General features: G+C 47.8%; 1 long non-coding RNA gene across 2 annotated transcripts; it reads right to left on the minus strand.

Moving 5' to 3' along the window:
* Positions 1-6,698: 6,698 nt before the first annotated feature.
* On the minus strand, positions 6,699-13,775 carry LOC146201225 (uncharacterized). Of its 2 annotated transcripts, none has more exons than XR_014705296.1 (3): positions 13,619-13,775; positions 12,124-12,249; positions 6,699-7,547 (listed from the first exon to the last, which is right to left on the minus strand). It is a non-coding gene; the product is annotated as an uncharacterized LOC146201225 (long non-coding RNA). The 2 variants fall into 2 exon arrangements; XR_014705297.1 differs by lacking the exon at positions 6,699-7,547 and adding an exon at positions 7,565-11,640.
* Positions 13,776-15,652: the final 1,877 nt, after the last annotated feature.

Here is a 15,652-nt window from a genome sequence, read left to right on the forward strand (position 1 = left end):
GCTAGCTTTTCTAATAAAAAATCAGTTGTGAGTAAGCGCGCGTGTGTGTTTCCTTCTTTTTTGTCCTTGTCTTTTTTGCGCTACGTTTCCTAATATGCGAATGCACCAACTCGCCCAATTCAGCATTCTTGTGCTTGTTGTTCAGAGCTAGCAAGGCCGTTGAACCAGCTGTTGCGGAAAGGCTCGAAGTGGGTTTGGGGCAAGGAACACAATTACGCATTTGTTGCCTTGACTGGCGCGATAGCGAATACCGCTAGTTGCGCCTCCCCGACCTGAACAAGCAATTTGTCTTGCAGACAGATGCTAGTGATGCCGGTGTAGGAGCTGTTTTGTTGCAGGAACACGAGGGCAAGATGCGCCCTGGCGCGTTCGCTAGCCGCACGCTCGCATCGGCGGAGAGGAATTACTCCGTGACCGAAAAGGAATGCTTGGCAATAATGTTCGCATTGTCAAAGTGCGATATGTACATAAACAGAGCGATTTTCACCGTGCAGACAGATTATCAGGCACTTTCGTAGTTAAAGTGGCTGAAAAATCCCACAGGCAGACTCGCGAGATGGGCGCTGACATTGCAACGTTACGCGTACGCCATTGAGTACCGCCGGGACAGCATGAATAAGGTGGTCGATGCTTTATCGCGCGCACCGTGGAAGGCCGGCAGAAGCGCATCAGATGAGTAGTCCATCATTGCTGAAAGCAGCGTCGCTGCTATTGGAGAGGAGGAGAGGGCGGACGCGAGTGTCGCACCCTGCTTAGTTAATGAGAGAAAGGAGGCGGACAGAGGTCCCGCGCTGTGCTGCGAGAAAGAGGGAAGGCGCAGCAGCTGGTGGCGGCGACTGCTCGCCTGCCAAGAAGCGAGGCAGAAAGAAATCTGTCTTGGGGGTAGCGGTCAGTAGGGAAGAGCTGGTTGAGGCCCAGAAAGCAGACGGTCTATGCCAGCGAGTGCTGACAGAGCTTGAGAGTAGTGCAGCTTGGACCGGGAACGCTGGGGGCAAGCACGACGTGTATCTGCTGGGCGATGATGGCTTACTGCTTCGCTACATCCCCCAACTTGACGAGGAAGAGGCGATTGCATCCCCTTTCCGAGTCGTTGTCTCCATGAAGTTGCAGAAACAATTCCTCCAGTACATCTATGACTCAGCGCTGGCAGGCCATGGCAGTGGCAGTAAGACTGACGACACGTTATGCCGTGTCTCGATCTGGCCAGGTATGAGAAAGGATGTGCTGGGTTACGCCCGTACATGCACTGTTTGTCAGGTAGCCACGCCTCAGGCTGGGAAGTTACCGGTAGTTAGTAACTATCCGTGGCAAGCCGTCGCGTACGATATCATACGACCTCTCCCTCGCTCCGCGCGCGGAAACCAATATAACCTGGTAATAACGGACCGCTATTCCAAGTGGGTTGAGGTATTCACCCTTAGGAAGCTTGTGTCGGAGAGAATTTGGGAGAAACTGTTGGAGACATTCACTCGTTTCGGTTTCCCTGCCGACCTGATTACAGACAATGCTTCGTATTTCACAAGCAAACGCTTCGTAGATTCCTCTCCGGCGCTTCAAATCCGCCACAGGAAAACGAGTGCCTACCACGATCAGAGCAACATAACCGAGAGGGTGAATCGGAATGTTAAGAGCATGCTGGTCGCGACGACCGAGCAGCACAGAGATTGGGATGCACGGCTGTCCGAACTGGCGCTCGCCACTAGAACAACCGTGAACAGGTCGGTGAGTATGACACCCGCTTACTTGAATTTCAGGAAAGAGATCGCTTTTCCGCTAGAGAATGCCCTACTTGACGCGGCGGGGCCCGCGCCCCCTCCGCTTATGCTGCGCAGGGCAGCGCAGCGCGCGGTTCGTGAAAACCTCGATGTCGCGCGTATGGAGCAGGCGTATAGTACAACAAAGGTCGTCGTCACGCCGTTTTCAATACGGGAGATCTGGTACTGAAAAGAACGCACCCGCTTAGTAATGCAGCGCTTGATTTCGCCCCGTCACTAGCGCACAGGTGTGTTGGACCGTTCGAAGTTACGGCACGGACTACGCCGCTCACCTACCAGCTGCGGTTGTTGACAAGCGATGAAACCACCGGTCCGGTGCACGTCGCAGAGTTGAAGACTTACCACCTTCGCAAGGACGATAACTGCGAAGCGGTGAAAGCTCAAAGCGATGTAGCGATCTCCCCCCCCCCCCAGAGTAAGGCGTACTGGAAGTCCTTACAGGTACGCCTTACAGGTACTGTAAGGCGTATAGTAAGGCAACCGACGCTATAACCTTAGACCAAGGTAGTGCACTACTTCGTCTAATGTCTTTGCTTCTTTCAGAATGCATTCTGATAAGATTTTGCAGCAGCCAGAGCGCACGGTTCAAGGAGGGGCCACGTAAACAGGGGGCACCCCCTAGTTTGTCGTGGTTTGTGGCCCATCTTCATGACCAGCGCCTTCAAAGAGGCTACCTTTGGAGCCCGCTGCCCAGGCCTGGAGTACGGGCCTCAGAGATCCAGGTGTGCTCGGGGTGGAGACGCCTGCTGAAGAGGGTTCCCGGTGAATCCAGCACGGCGCCCTTGGAATCGGGCCCACAGCGATGTGGAGTAGCAGCTCCGGGCCGCTGCCTGGCGTATCTGCGGCCAAGCCCGGCTGCGCTGTGACCCCAAGGAAGTGGCCGCTGCCGGAGAGCGACCAGACGGAACAGTTCCGCCACGCCTGCTGCTTCCCTGCCGCCTGACGGCCCAGCATAGCGGAGCTGGTGGCTGCGTCTGAGGCGCTGTTCTACTGATCAGCTGAGCGGGCATCCCCCCAGAGCAAGGCGACAAGCCTGCTCATTGGACGCCGTTCTGGGCTCGGACATGCCCCGGCTGTTGCCGGACCCCGGGTCGGACTTTTAGACGGGGGAGGATGTGGGGACCGTGCCAACAGCATTTGAAGGACGCGCTTTTCCTGCAGCTACCGATGCGCCGCCCCTTTACCCCTTCCCTCTCCCCGCTCGTTCCGCGATAACCGTTCCCGCACGGGGGCTATAAAGGAAGGCGCACGCCGTCGCCTCTCTCTCTCTTGATTATTCCCTCTTGGATGTCCCGCTGGCCGCTGCCTGGTTGCTCTCCCGATGACGACCCCTGACCCCCCGCATCTACATGGACGGACAGTGAGATAAAGATGTTTCTTCTACGGCCCCCTTTGTGTGTGTGTGTCTTGCGTCTACTTAAGGCAGAGGAATCGCACACAGGCTTTACCCAATGGTTTCCAGATGTTCATTCCTAATGATATCTCTGTTATTAGGTGATCACTTCCTACGTTAATGCCGGTGTTGCTCCAGCGAGCATCACCGCAGCCATGCGTGAGGGTAAGGTCCGCCGTAGTGTCTACATACACTATTACCCACCTTGGTGGGGCAGGAAGGGTCCATGAGTAGATACAGCCCGCTGGCTAGAATGCCATCTAAAAGCTTGTTTCCTTTGTCATCATGCGAGTCGTACCCTCACTCTTGATTCCGTGCGCATTCAAGTCCCACATAATAACCAACCAGTTTCTCCTGGCTATTTTGACCGCCTTCCGGAGGACTATACACATTAAGGATGAAGAGATTTTCTCTATTCTCTTCACCTGACGGTAGTTCTAAAAGCACGGCTTCAATGCTCCCATTTATTGGATGCCGAGTAACTGCCGTGTTATGTTCCACCCGTGTGGCAGCCTTAGAACTCGCTCATTATCGCTGCATTATCCTTTTTATCCTCTAAGCCACGAAGCCACGTATTATACGAGTTTGTTTCCTGGAGTGCTATGGCCATTAGGGAAGCTCCTCTTTACCGCAACAGCTGTTGCAGTATCCCTCTCTTCTGTCCATAGCCACTGCAATTTCATTAGAACTTAGACATAAGTACGTTTGTCTAAGTTTAGCCGTCTGCATGGTCCCTTCTATTCCGTTTTGTCTCTCTTCCAACTGAGACAATCTGTCCTCTATTTTGTTCAGAATATCCAAGGTTATTTCGGCTGTACACTGGATAGCGCGGATTCTGCCCGCGCTTTCGCACCTGCTTACTTCACTTTCCCTTTCAGTGATCCTATGTTTGGCAGGTCTACGGCCCTTTGATTTGAATTGCCTTTATTTCCATAAACATACAATTTATGGGGGATTTAAGGAAAAAGTTGCTCATGGCAACTTGACGGGCCTTCACCCCAGTCTGAGGGCAGCGGCAGCAGACACAGGCACTGATTCAGGAAAAACAAAAGAACAATGTATAGAAAAATTCTAGAACTTCAGGAACATGTTGGCTTAGACATTATGCCAGCAAACAAAAATGCAATCTAAGAAAATATTATAAGAACCAAAGTAAAGCCATACAATCCAGAGTATACACTTGAGCAACAAAAACAGTGAAAGAAGAATTAACAAAGTAGACACTGTAATCTCCTCACTGCCCATCTGACACTTCCCTTGTAGACACTTTGTTCTCCGCACTGCCCATCTAGGTATCAACTAGCTCTCCCTCTTGAGTATCCGTGGCTTCAAGCCTTTTAAGTCCCTTCCGAAGTTCTGCATTTTTTTTCTCTATGCGTTCCAGTTTCTAAACCAGTTCGACATTTTCTTTGGTTGGTTGGTTGGTTGGTTTGTGAGGTTTAACGTCCCAAAGCAACTCAGGCTATGAGAGACGCCGTAGTGGAGGACTCCGGAAATTTCGACCACCTGGGGTTCTTTAACGTGCACTGACATCGCACAGCACACGGGCGCCTTGCTTTTCGCCTCCATCAAAAAGCTGCCGCCGAGGCCGGGATTCGATCCCTCGTCCTCGGGAACAGTAGTCGAGCGCCGTAACCACTTTGATTAACTTCTCTAATTTCTTTTCGATACAATCATTACTTTTATCCTGTATTAACCCCATCCCCGGGTTCATCTGTTGCTTCTCAGCTTCCAGGTTCCAGGGGCTATTGGGGTCTCAATTCTGGATGATCCCAGTTCTTGTGCCGCCGGTTTCTTACCCCGCGGCTTCTCTCCAGCACCTCCGGGCCCGTAAGCCCTGTCTCCTTGTCCGAGAATATTCAGCCGCACCTTGGAGCTGCTTCTCCTGGGCGCAGACTTGAACCTGTTCCTAAAGCCAGCACTTCCCCTACTAGTTGAGTATTTCAGTCTTTCAAACTTGTTGCAAAGGAAGACGCGTCCAACTGCAGAGGCCTGTTTATCTTCCCGGAGCTTTTGCTCCCATCTCTTCTTGATGACTGATGTGGTGTCCTATAAATCTTGCTGCAGCTCTTGTCCACAAATGGATGCTGCTTCTGGCAGTGCGCGCATCTCGGGACGCAAGTGGGGTCTTCAAGAGGATCCGTTACTCTGCATCCCGTACCTCTGTGCGTCTCCGGATGTGGACACACATCAGCCCGATGCCCAAAGTTCCCACATTTAAAGCACACTTGGTATTTCTTCTTGAACAGCAGACATTTGATGGGTGTTGCTTTAAACATGATAGTTCATAGCACCCCTTCTTCCTTGAAGCAAAGTGGTACGGTCCCGGTGTTGACTACAAGTCTCCGCATTTCCGTTACCTCTGGGTTTCCTGAATTGTTGACAATTCTTTTGATTTCGGCCTCAGGTAGCCTTGGGTGAATTCCATGGATTACTCCTCTCCCCGAAGTTTCCGAGTTCGCCACGTACGGGGACGCTTGGCATTCTCCTCCCTCATACTTGAGTATCGCAATTCCAGCGTATTTTCTTCTGCTTTCATCGCCGTCGCCACCATCAGTGTCTGATTCTTCGTGTTGACCGAGATTTGGTCTCCTTTCATCTATGGTACCATCGCGTGGCAGTTTGTGAATACGCAGCGCATGCATCTCAACGAGCTGCGGAAACATCGCTTTGCACCGGTGGAGACTGATGTAGGAATCGTTGGTGAAAGAGCGTAAAGTCACATTTCACTTGAGTCTAAGGTATTTAAAACTCCCGCGCGAGGGGATGTGACGATGACGCCATGAGCCTGTCGACTAATCAGAATCTTCAAGACAGAACGCTGACGGGACAAAGCCGCGTTTCCGGCTGAACGAGACCCCGAAAAGTATTGCTTTAATAAAGAAGACGAAGGCATTGGATTCGCATAGTTTAGTGTGGTATCCGTCTAATTTATTTGCATTATTGTTCAGCCAGTTGAACTGATCTACAGCCACTGACTTCATCCATGTCAGCGAGCACATTTAGTTCGTTGAATACGGTTGGGAGTGAGCGCTGCAGTATCGCGTAACAGCACAGACGTTTGCTGCTGCTGCTGCTGCTGCTGCTGCCGCCGCCGCCGCCGCTGCTGCTGCTGCTGCTGCTGCCGCCCGCCGCCGCCGCCGCCGCCGCTGGAATTTCGCTACAATCATGGCGTACGAAGTTATGAAACAGTGGAAGTACTAGGCGATTTGAGGATTGATGAAAAACGTCAAGAGAGTAGCTTTGAACTGTGCAGAGGAAATTGCCAGTGAATTTCAAAATGTTCAGCACTCAGCGTACTACGAGCTAGGTGAAACTTCTCACCACCCCGTTAAAAAGGTTTGGTTTATGGGCTTTAACGCCTCAAAGAGGCCGGGCTATATGATGCCATAGTGGAGGGCTCCGGAAATTGCGACCACCTGGTGTTCTTTAAGTACGCTGACAACGCACAGCAAATGGGCGCCTTGCTTTTCGTCTCCAGTGAGAAGCGGCGCCGTCGCGGTCGGGATTCGATCCGACATCCTTGCCCAGACGGCCATAGACGTCCGACGGTCGACCGACGGACGTCCTTTTTTGGACCTTCGGACATCCGACGGAAGTCCGGTTATGTTCGATATACGTACAGCGGACGTCCGTCGGACTATCGTTCGTGGATCCGGATCGCGTCCCACGGACGTCCGACGGGCAGCCGGAGGCGGGCATTCGGACTTTTCCCGGAACATGCTTGCAGGGCCCGCTATTGGTGTAAAAACTTGCCAATAACATTCGTGTAAAGCTCAGCAAGCATGTGCCATGGAAATTTCAGTCACATACTAGTGCTCAATGCCTTTGTCGTGAGAGTAAAGCAGACAATAGAATATGCAACAGGTTCAAGTTTCCTGTTGTCTGCTTTACTTTCACACACAAAGCACTGAACAGTAGTGTGCAATTAAAACTTCCATCAAAGAGGCACATATGCTAGCTGAGCTTTACACAAATGCACCATTCCTGAAAACATGCTAACCAGCATGCGAGGTTGTAAAAAAAGCATTTTTTTGGCTTTATTGAAAAACTGCATGCATAAATAGTCTACACTAAACAAATATCGATGTTAAGGAATGGCATGGTAAAATGCAGGCCAACTGGAGTATTAAGAATCTGCTTGAATAATTTTTTTTTTAATTATCCTTGGCCGTGACAGCTCTTCCCTTGGGGAGGTGGTGGAGGAAAAGGTATTTATTGAAACCTAATATTTCGGAATTAGCGAGGAGATGATCGAGTTCTCTGTGGGCGGCCTCCGCAGGCCGGGATTCCAGGAGCAGTTACTATCCTGTGCATTTGCTCGATCAGCTGTTGCTGGTCTTTTAGGCCTAAGATGGAAAGAGCAGGCTGGGCTCCTCCTGCAATAGAAGGGGAAATGAAATTCAAGTTATCTGTGCTGAACTTTGATTACACATCTCCAAGGGCAACTGCCAGTTTCTCTCAATTGCTTTTTCCAGGTGGCACTGTACGCATGCATCTCCATTCAGAACTGTCACATACTATATAGAAAGGTCATATAACTACAGCAAAACCCATGCAGAATAACAAAAGATACAAACGTAGTTTGACCAGAACCTGGCATTCAGTATTTTAATGTTTTTATGTCGTCTTTTTGAACATGCCACTCTGACCAAACATGGCATGTTATGCTTGCTGCTATGCGCCCTCAGCAATGCCCAAGACATGGAGTGCACATGCAGAGAAACTAAGCATAAAGGATGCTGTATATGAACATAAAGCACAGCCAGAGCATTGCAGTATTACACAGGTACGCATTGGCGGCAGAAACCTGCATTTTGAGCGGTTTAACAGGCAGATTTCTAAAGTCATTGTTCCTGCTCTGAAAAGAAGTGATCAATAATAACATCATTTAAAATTGTTACCTTTTTGTTCTATAAACTGCACATTTCGCTGGTTTCCATGTGCCCTCTACCGAAGACATTCCCTGGGCGTGTCGGGGGTATATCGACATCAACATCTAGGCTACAAGCGTCTAGAAAGCGTCTCCTTAGAGCAGCTGCGACGAAGTAACTTATCTGATAACATGCAAGCTGCTGCAGCAGAATAAAGATAGACATTTGACATGTGGCTAAAGCCCAATGTGGAAGCATAGCCCGCCGCAGTGATTGCGCAGTGTTCATGCTTCTACAAGAGTTAAAAGTAAAGTTAAAAGTAAAGTTATTTGTTTACCCACAGCGCTATATGTGACATTACAATAGCAAGGCTTATAGTCACACAAAACACAAAAAGCTGACAACCACAAGCTCCTGATGTATTACCGGCAGCATACAGCATGGATGTTAGTTACTGAAATATGGCTGCACAATTCTGGCAACCAGCTGTGCATGTATGTCATGGATTTCTCAACTACGCACAACAAATTACAAAAAAAATAATGGTATTTATAAATGCAGCCAGCTGTTCACAAGAAACACTGTAGCTTATTTATGGGGAAGGTAGTGGCCGCCAAAGAAACTGCCCCTGTAAAGGCGCCTAATTTGCCCCTATGTAATATCGGGGACAAGTGTGTGGAGTACACAAACTGCAATCAAAGCACATAACTTTCACATCGACCAGGAAACTCGGACCATACTTGTCGATGTGAAAGTTGAACATTAGTTCTTTCATGTGTGCAAGAGAAATAAGGTCACAATTCGTTTACATCGCGATTCTAGTCCAAAATCTACACATACTGTCCAGAGACTTTCACCCCTGCAGTATAAGCCACCACTTGGGTAAGAGATTAGTAAAAGAAGTGTATAAAAGACATTAGTGCTGTTGGACAGCCATAGCTATAAAAATGGAATTGACATTGGAGTACTGCCTTAAGGCGGGGCCTAGGGCATTACAAAAGCAAGAGTTAGTGTCCGCTGGTCCTTATTTGAACGAACAAAAAGAGGGGGGGGGAAAGAAATCTACCTCAACTACATGTTTTGAGTGCCACCAAGCCGCAGTTAGTATTAAAGATATCACACAGTTTTGTGGAAGATTTGGGAGCGCTTTGCTGCTTTCTTACAGGATTGGACAAAAGAGCTCACCATCTTCAGAAAGGCACGTTATATAGAAATGAAAATAGTGAATTTACTGCATCTGGCCACAACAACTTGCACACGGAGAGGAAGATGAATTGAAAAATTTATACATGAATGTACGTATTTACAACAGGTGAAACAATGACCATGATCTATGCCGAAGAGGAAAGAGATCAAAATTAAGCTCAGAACGAGTTCTCCAGGCTGCGGGGCCGTTTCATTAACTTCGGGACTCCGCCCACATTTCTCATCCCCAATGACAACGAACTCACACATGACTGGCTAACAAACATTTTGGCATGTCTTTCCACTTTCATAAGTTCTTCACCCTCTCCCTAATACAAGCAATGCAAAAGGGACAACAAATTCGTTTCACAACAAACAGAATTTAGAGAATGGACCTCGAAATGATTGGCTCACTAGGTCACATGCCAAACTCTCTCCCCTAGGAAAAAAAAAAAAATTAGAACCCATCAAAACGGTGTCCCACGTGCGCAACCATTGCCCAAAGCTTGCATCCTTGGCGGCTCCTTTTACAGGGCAATTATTGCAATTATTGGCGTCCGAGTCAGCACCATTGCGGACCACATCAGAAGAGCCAACCCACATCCTCCCGCTCCGCATCATACCGTCACTGTTACACACTTGCCCTTTTTCAACGCCGCCATCTCCCACCATTGTTGACATCCAGGGTTGGAATCCTCAACGAGACCCCACTCAGCGCGCCTGCACTGAATAATTGTCACTTTTATGGGCTCCCCAACAAGGAAGCGGGCCTTACACCCTTCAACCTGACAGTGTTTTTTCTTCGAACGATAAGCAGTTCTTCCAAAAGAGGTGCTCGTTTCAAAGCTGTGCTGCCTCCGGGTGATGGGTCCAGTCAGCGTACTAAGGACCCCTTAGTACGCTTAGTACTAAGGACCCCTTAGTTATATACTGTTCGTAAATGAGCCCCCTACATGACACAGCAACGAGAACAAACTGCCTGTACCCGCGTCTTCGAGTGTGACAGCAAAGTCCTCGGAAGAGGGGACTTCTTTCCCTCTCTGCCTACGTTTCCGTTAAGCACTGTAGCAGCTGTAGCTGCCTCTCTGTGCGCGTCTCTCCGCCTCCTGTCCGAGGGCAAGTGGGAGATGCAGCTAGGCATTGAACAGGTGACCCAAAAAGAGCAGACTAATAATGGTGCCTAGCATACCCACCGATCCCTTACAGAAATCATTAAAGAAATGAAAGCAACACATCAGATAACGCTACAATGTTTCTAAGTGCAAAGTCGACAACTCCAAGTCATATAAATATATGTACATCTCCGCACATTAGCTAGACAGAAACAGTGCAGAGTAAACTAATAATTCAGTGTCTAGCAACACTATTAAAAGGGGATAAAGGCCATGGGGGGCTGCGATGATTAGTACCGTTTTGCCTTTAAACTACAATAACATACTTGTTGCAAGCTTAAAATCGAAGATTCACACCTGTCCCACCCACAGCAATGGAACACACATCTGACTCAAGTCTGCAGAGAAAGAGCAAGCTAGACTATTGCAGATGCACCCTTGGTTATTTTTCTGGCATTTCTGAGGGTGAAGAATCTGACTTGTCAGTAGCATGTATATGAATAAGAATCCTATGACAGTAAATGCATCAGATTTTCTGGAGTGGCTTTTCTTTGCTGACCACATATGAGGTGAGCTATAATTTATCCAACTTGGCCTAGGTTTATTCTATGAATAACAAAGCTATAGCAGGTACACAGTCGTCCACTCAGGCTGAACATGCGAGTGCGTGGCATGCACTTTTTGAGATGCCACTGCATCCATCGCAGCTGCACACCGTAGCGAAGAGGCAGACAGCGTGAAGTACCAGCCTCTAGTCCCTCTACCACCACTGGGGTCCCAAACTAGGGACCCCTTGTTTTTGTCAGGACAGGCCCCCTCAGTGTCAGCTAGTGAGTAACCTCCTGTATTTGTATCTGATGGCAATGTTTTCCACCACCACCCACAATACGCAGCTGCGCATCATAGCAGATGTGAAGCAACAGTTCCTGGTCCTTCTATGCATAAGCCACTTTGCCTTGATGCATGCCTGCGCACCATAGTAAAGAGGCAGACGACATGACGCAGCAGCTCATGGTACCTTTACACATGAGCCCCCCCACTGTACTTCAATACGCACCATAGCAAATATACAGACTACGCCACACAGCAGCTCCTGGTCCCTCTATGCATAAGCCATTTTGCCTCAATACGCACCTGCGTACCTGAGCGAAGAGGCAGACGTGAAGCTGCAGCTCCTGGGCCCTCCATGCACAAGCCACTTAGCATCAATGCACGGCTGTGCACTGTAGTAAAGAGGCGAAGAACGTTAAGCAGCAGCTCCTGGTCCCTCTACACATCAGCCATTTTGCCTCGATGTGCATCTGCACACCGTAACAAACAGCCAGATGTGACAAAGAAGCTCCTGGTTTCTCTACACATAAACCACCTTGCCTCAATGCACATCTGCACACTGGAGCAAAGAGGCAGATGACGTGAAGCTGGAGCAGCTAGTCCCTCTACGCACAAGCCACTTAGCCTTCATGCATGGCTGTGACGGATGCATTGCTATTTTGCAAACTGCATGCCACACATTCCCATTCAAGCTAAGAGTGGACGACTGTGTAAACGTAAAATACTGGTTATTTACTTCAACGGACAATGACAAAAAGTAACATGGTGGACAATGTAAAAAGAATTTGCTGCATGAAGTTTGTTGAAACCAGTTCTACATCCTACATGTAAACAAGCTAAAACCTTAATGTCGAAGGGATGTCCTGTGTGCTTAAAATCATCACGCTCAAACAACTTCAACACTGACAATCATGATTCAATATTAATAATATAGATAATGATACAATACTCACTTTTAGCCATACCAAAGAAATGAGAATGCAAAGGGATGTTGCTGTTTTTCCCCCGTGGATGACAGTTTTCCATGTTCAAAGTGCTGCTTCCTGTTGGCTTACGAAATCGGCTACAGCAAATGGCATCTGAAAAATTTTTGGAAGCCTCATGCTAGTCTTCAACGAGAAAAGCATTGCCATACAGAAGCAGAACACAAATACTTTTACAACACACTAAAAGCACCAACTGCGGTGCTGTTTTTAGGATGACTAGGTAGAGGTTTTGCTGTAGCAAGCCAAATGTTAGCCTTCAATAAGGAAAGCATTCCCATACAGAAACAGAACACAAAAACTTTTACAACACATTAAAAGCATCAATTGCACAAATGCTTGTAAGATGACCAGGTACAGGTTTCTGCTATAGCCCACATCATGTGACCAGCGGTTATCAGAAGCCTTGTATGTGAGCATGATGCCCTAGATTCAATTTATGGCTATCACTGTATTAACAAGCATGGGTTTAAAGCTACTTTAATATGATAATCTAAAAACATGGTAAGAGTTTTCAGTGCGAGACATATGCTCAGTATCATGCACTATAAGGTGCTGCATGGATCTAGTGTAGCTTTGGCATTATCTCGCTGTCAATAATGCAATGAAGTTCTGAGGAGCCTTTGAATATCTGTAAGGACAAAGCAACAACAATTTTGTTTTCATCTCACTTTTGCTCAACTCGTTTTTTTTTTTTTTTTTTTTTGAGGCCGCGGTTTGCATGGCCTCCCAGTATGCCTGTTTTGCATAAAAGAAGGCGTTGCAGGCACCAGAGCTCACAGCCCTAATGTATGGCGGCGGCGGTATGTCAAATTCCTGCCAGAACCGCGCAGAACAACAGGTCAAGAAAAAGACAAGTGCTGACTTTTTTTTCTCTCATCTCCTTGTCCGGTTCTGCGCGGTTCGGTCCCACATGCATAACCAACATGCGCAAGGTGCTGTCCTGGTTTGTCAAAGCTGAAGGAGAGTACTAAACCTTTAGTTATTTAGTAGCTACAGCCGTTCCTTCTAGAAACTGTAGTTGCCGTAAAGCTCGAGAGAGAAAGATCAGCGGCTGTCCATTAAAAAAAAAAAAAAAGAAAGAAAGAAAAAGAGAAAAAAAAAAAATCTCGCGACGTTTTCACAAGTGTAGACATGTCGCACGATAGGCTCGAGGAGTGAAAAAGATTTCTCGTATAGTTTTTACAACTCAGCACGTTGCGCATGGTTAACAAATTAACTCCTTTAAAGCTCGGGCAGGCACTCCTTTATCAGAGACAGAGAAGTTGCGCGGCTTACTGGCGCAGCGTCCAGTAATGCCGAGAAAGATGGCCCTCAGACTTGAGGCTGCACTTTAGTTAGTCGGCGCGGAGCCATCCTGTCAGTATCGCCTAAAACACTCGACCGTTCGGCTGCCCAAAAGCTCACCACTATCGGTGCATCGAAAAGTTCCACTAAAGAAACAAAAGTTCGGTGAAATACTTACTTTGGAATCGGCGGGTGAACAAAGTGTGCCAGCCGCACCAAGCCACAGCAAAAAACAATGCTAGCAGTGCATTACAGCCGTAGGTATTTGTAACTGCGCAGAAAATGCAGAACACGGAAACGTGAAGCCATCTTCCATGACTAAACTTCAACTTGTCAGGTGGATTGGATTGGCTCATTTCAGATTTTTTTGAGGATAGGTTCGGTTTCGTTCTTTTTGAGCTTGCTGCTTGCTGCGTCTGTTCAGCCACTGATTAAAATTTCACCGAAGCATCATGATAGAAAAATGTTTAATGGTCATTTAACTTTTAATAAAAAATTTTTGATAGAAGAATTCAACGATGAAACACGCGGAAAATAAAAAAAAACTGTTTAATGGAAACGCTTTCTATCGCATCGATTCGCTCTGGCATCATATAATGCAGACTTGACGGCATTACTGATTTATACGCAGTTCAGACGAGCACGACGACTACAAACTATATCATAGCTGTGTAAAAGCAAATCCAGTGGCGGACGTACGGCGGCTGTCCGCTGGGCGAACGGATTCGACCATCCGCTTTCGTACGTACGCCGGAATTCCGGCGGACGTCCGAAATCGGCCGCCGAGTTGCGGCCGAGTTCGGCTGTCCGTCGGACGTCAGTGGCCGTCTGGGTGGGCATAGCAGTCGAGCACCCCAACCACTGTGCCACCGCGGCGGGCGAACAAACAACTGATTTTGGTATATTTCAGTTTTATGCATATGCCTTGTTGCCCGGAGAATAGACACATGTGATAGCTCAAGTACTAGGAATATTTCCAGCTGGTCAAATCAGCGTGTATTCAAAGATGTCATACATTCTTATATTCTCATGCGTTGAATATTCATGGATGCTGAGCATAGAATCACCTAAAAAGAGCGGCGGTTTTGATGGTTGCTAGGACAGGGTTGTTTACAATCGTGACGCTGAGAAGCTCATGCATAAACTCCAGTATAATGCTACCACCAAGATACCCTTGACGTCAGTGTCCTCCGGATGACAACCGGAACTTCTGATGTCATGGGAAGCACGTGTTGACATTATCGTACTTTATGAAGAAGGTTCCGTCTCTGTTGATACTGTTGTCCCAGGCAACACAGTGAGCGAGTAAAATTTCCTAATGCACGCGACGCTGTATCCGATCTGACCTGCGGCGCTATCTGGCACCCCCATGGCGACTTTTGTATGCACAGGTACCCAGTTGCCCATGCGACAGGGCAACTGGGTACTGCGCTGCGAAGCTTTGCTGAATTTTAAGACAAGAACCCCCTTTGTAAGGCAGATGCGGCCCTAGAAACGCTGTTATTCTAAGGAATAATATTCAGCTTTATGTAAATGGTACAGATGAAACAGGAAGCAGTTAGAGATGAGTGTTGATTGAGAATATTTCAGTAGTCTGCAATTCACTGATGATGTTACCTTCCTAAGCAACTCGGGAGACGAATTGCAAAGAATGATTAGTAATTTAGACATGCAAATCGGAATGGTAGGTCTATTGGTTCATATACAAGATGATGGACTGATTTTTTATGGCGCAAGGGCATCTTAGGCCAAAGAGCGCCAAACACAAGGTGAAGTCTCAACTGAAGTTTAATATACAGAAGACTAAGGTAATGCTCGACATCCTATGAAAGGAACAGCAGTTTACAATAAGTAGCGAGGCACTGAAAGAGGGAGTAGGCGAATGTGTCTCCTTAGGTCAGTTATAGTAACCGCAGATCCGGACCACGAAAGGGCTATAAATACGAGAACCAGCTGTCATGGAGCGCATTTGGCATGCACTCGCAGATCATGGCATGACGCTTACCGGTGTCCCTCAGGAGGAACATATCTAACTGTTGAATTTTACCGGTACCCACCTATGCGGCACCAACATCGAAGTTTAACAAAGGAATTTTACTTATGTTCAATACATGACAGAGCGCTATGGAACGGAAAATGGTAAGCGTAACGCTTAAGAGACAAGAAGCGTGCAGAATGGTAAGAGATCAAACTCGATTTATTGATACTCTAG

Source organism: Amblyomma maculatum, chromosome 2 (genome assembly GCF_055883805.1).
Source record: "Amblyomma maculatum isolate TAMU_Amacu chromosome 2, ASM5588380v1, whole genome shotgun sequence".
Lineage (NCBI taxonomy): Eukaryota > Metazoa > Arthropoda > Arachnida > Ixodida > Ixodidae > Amblyomma > Amblyomma maculatum.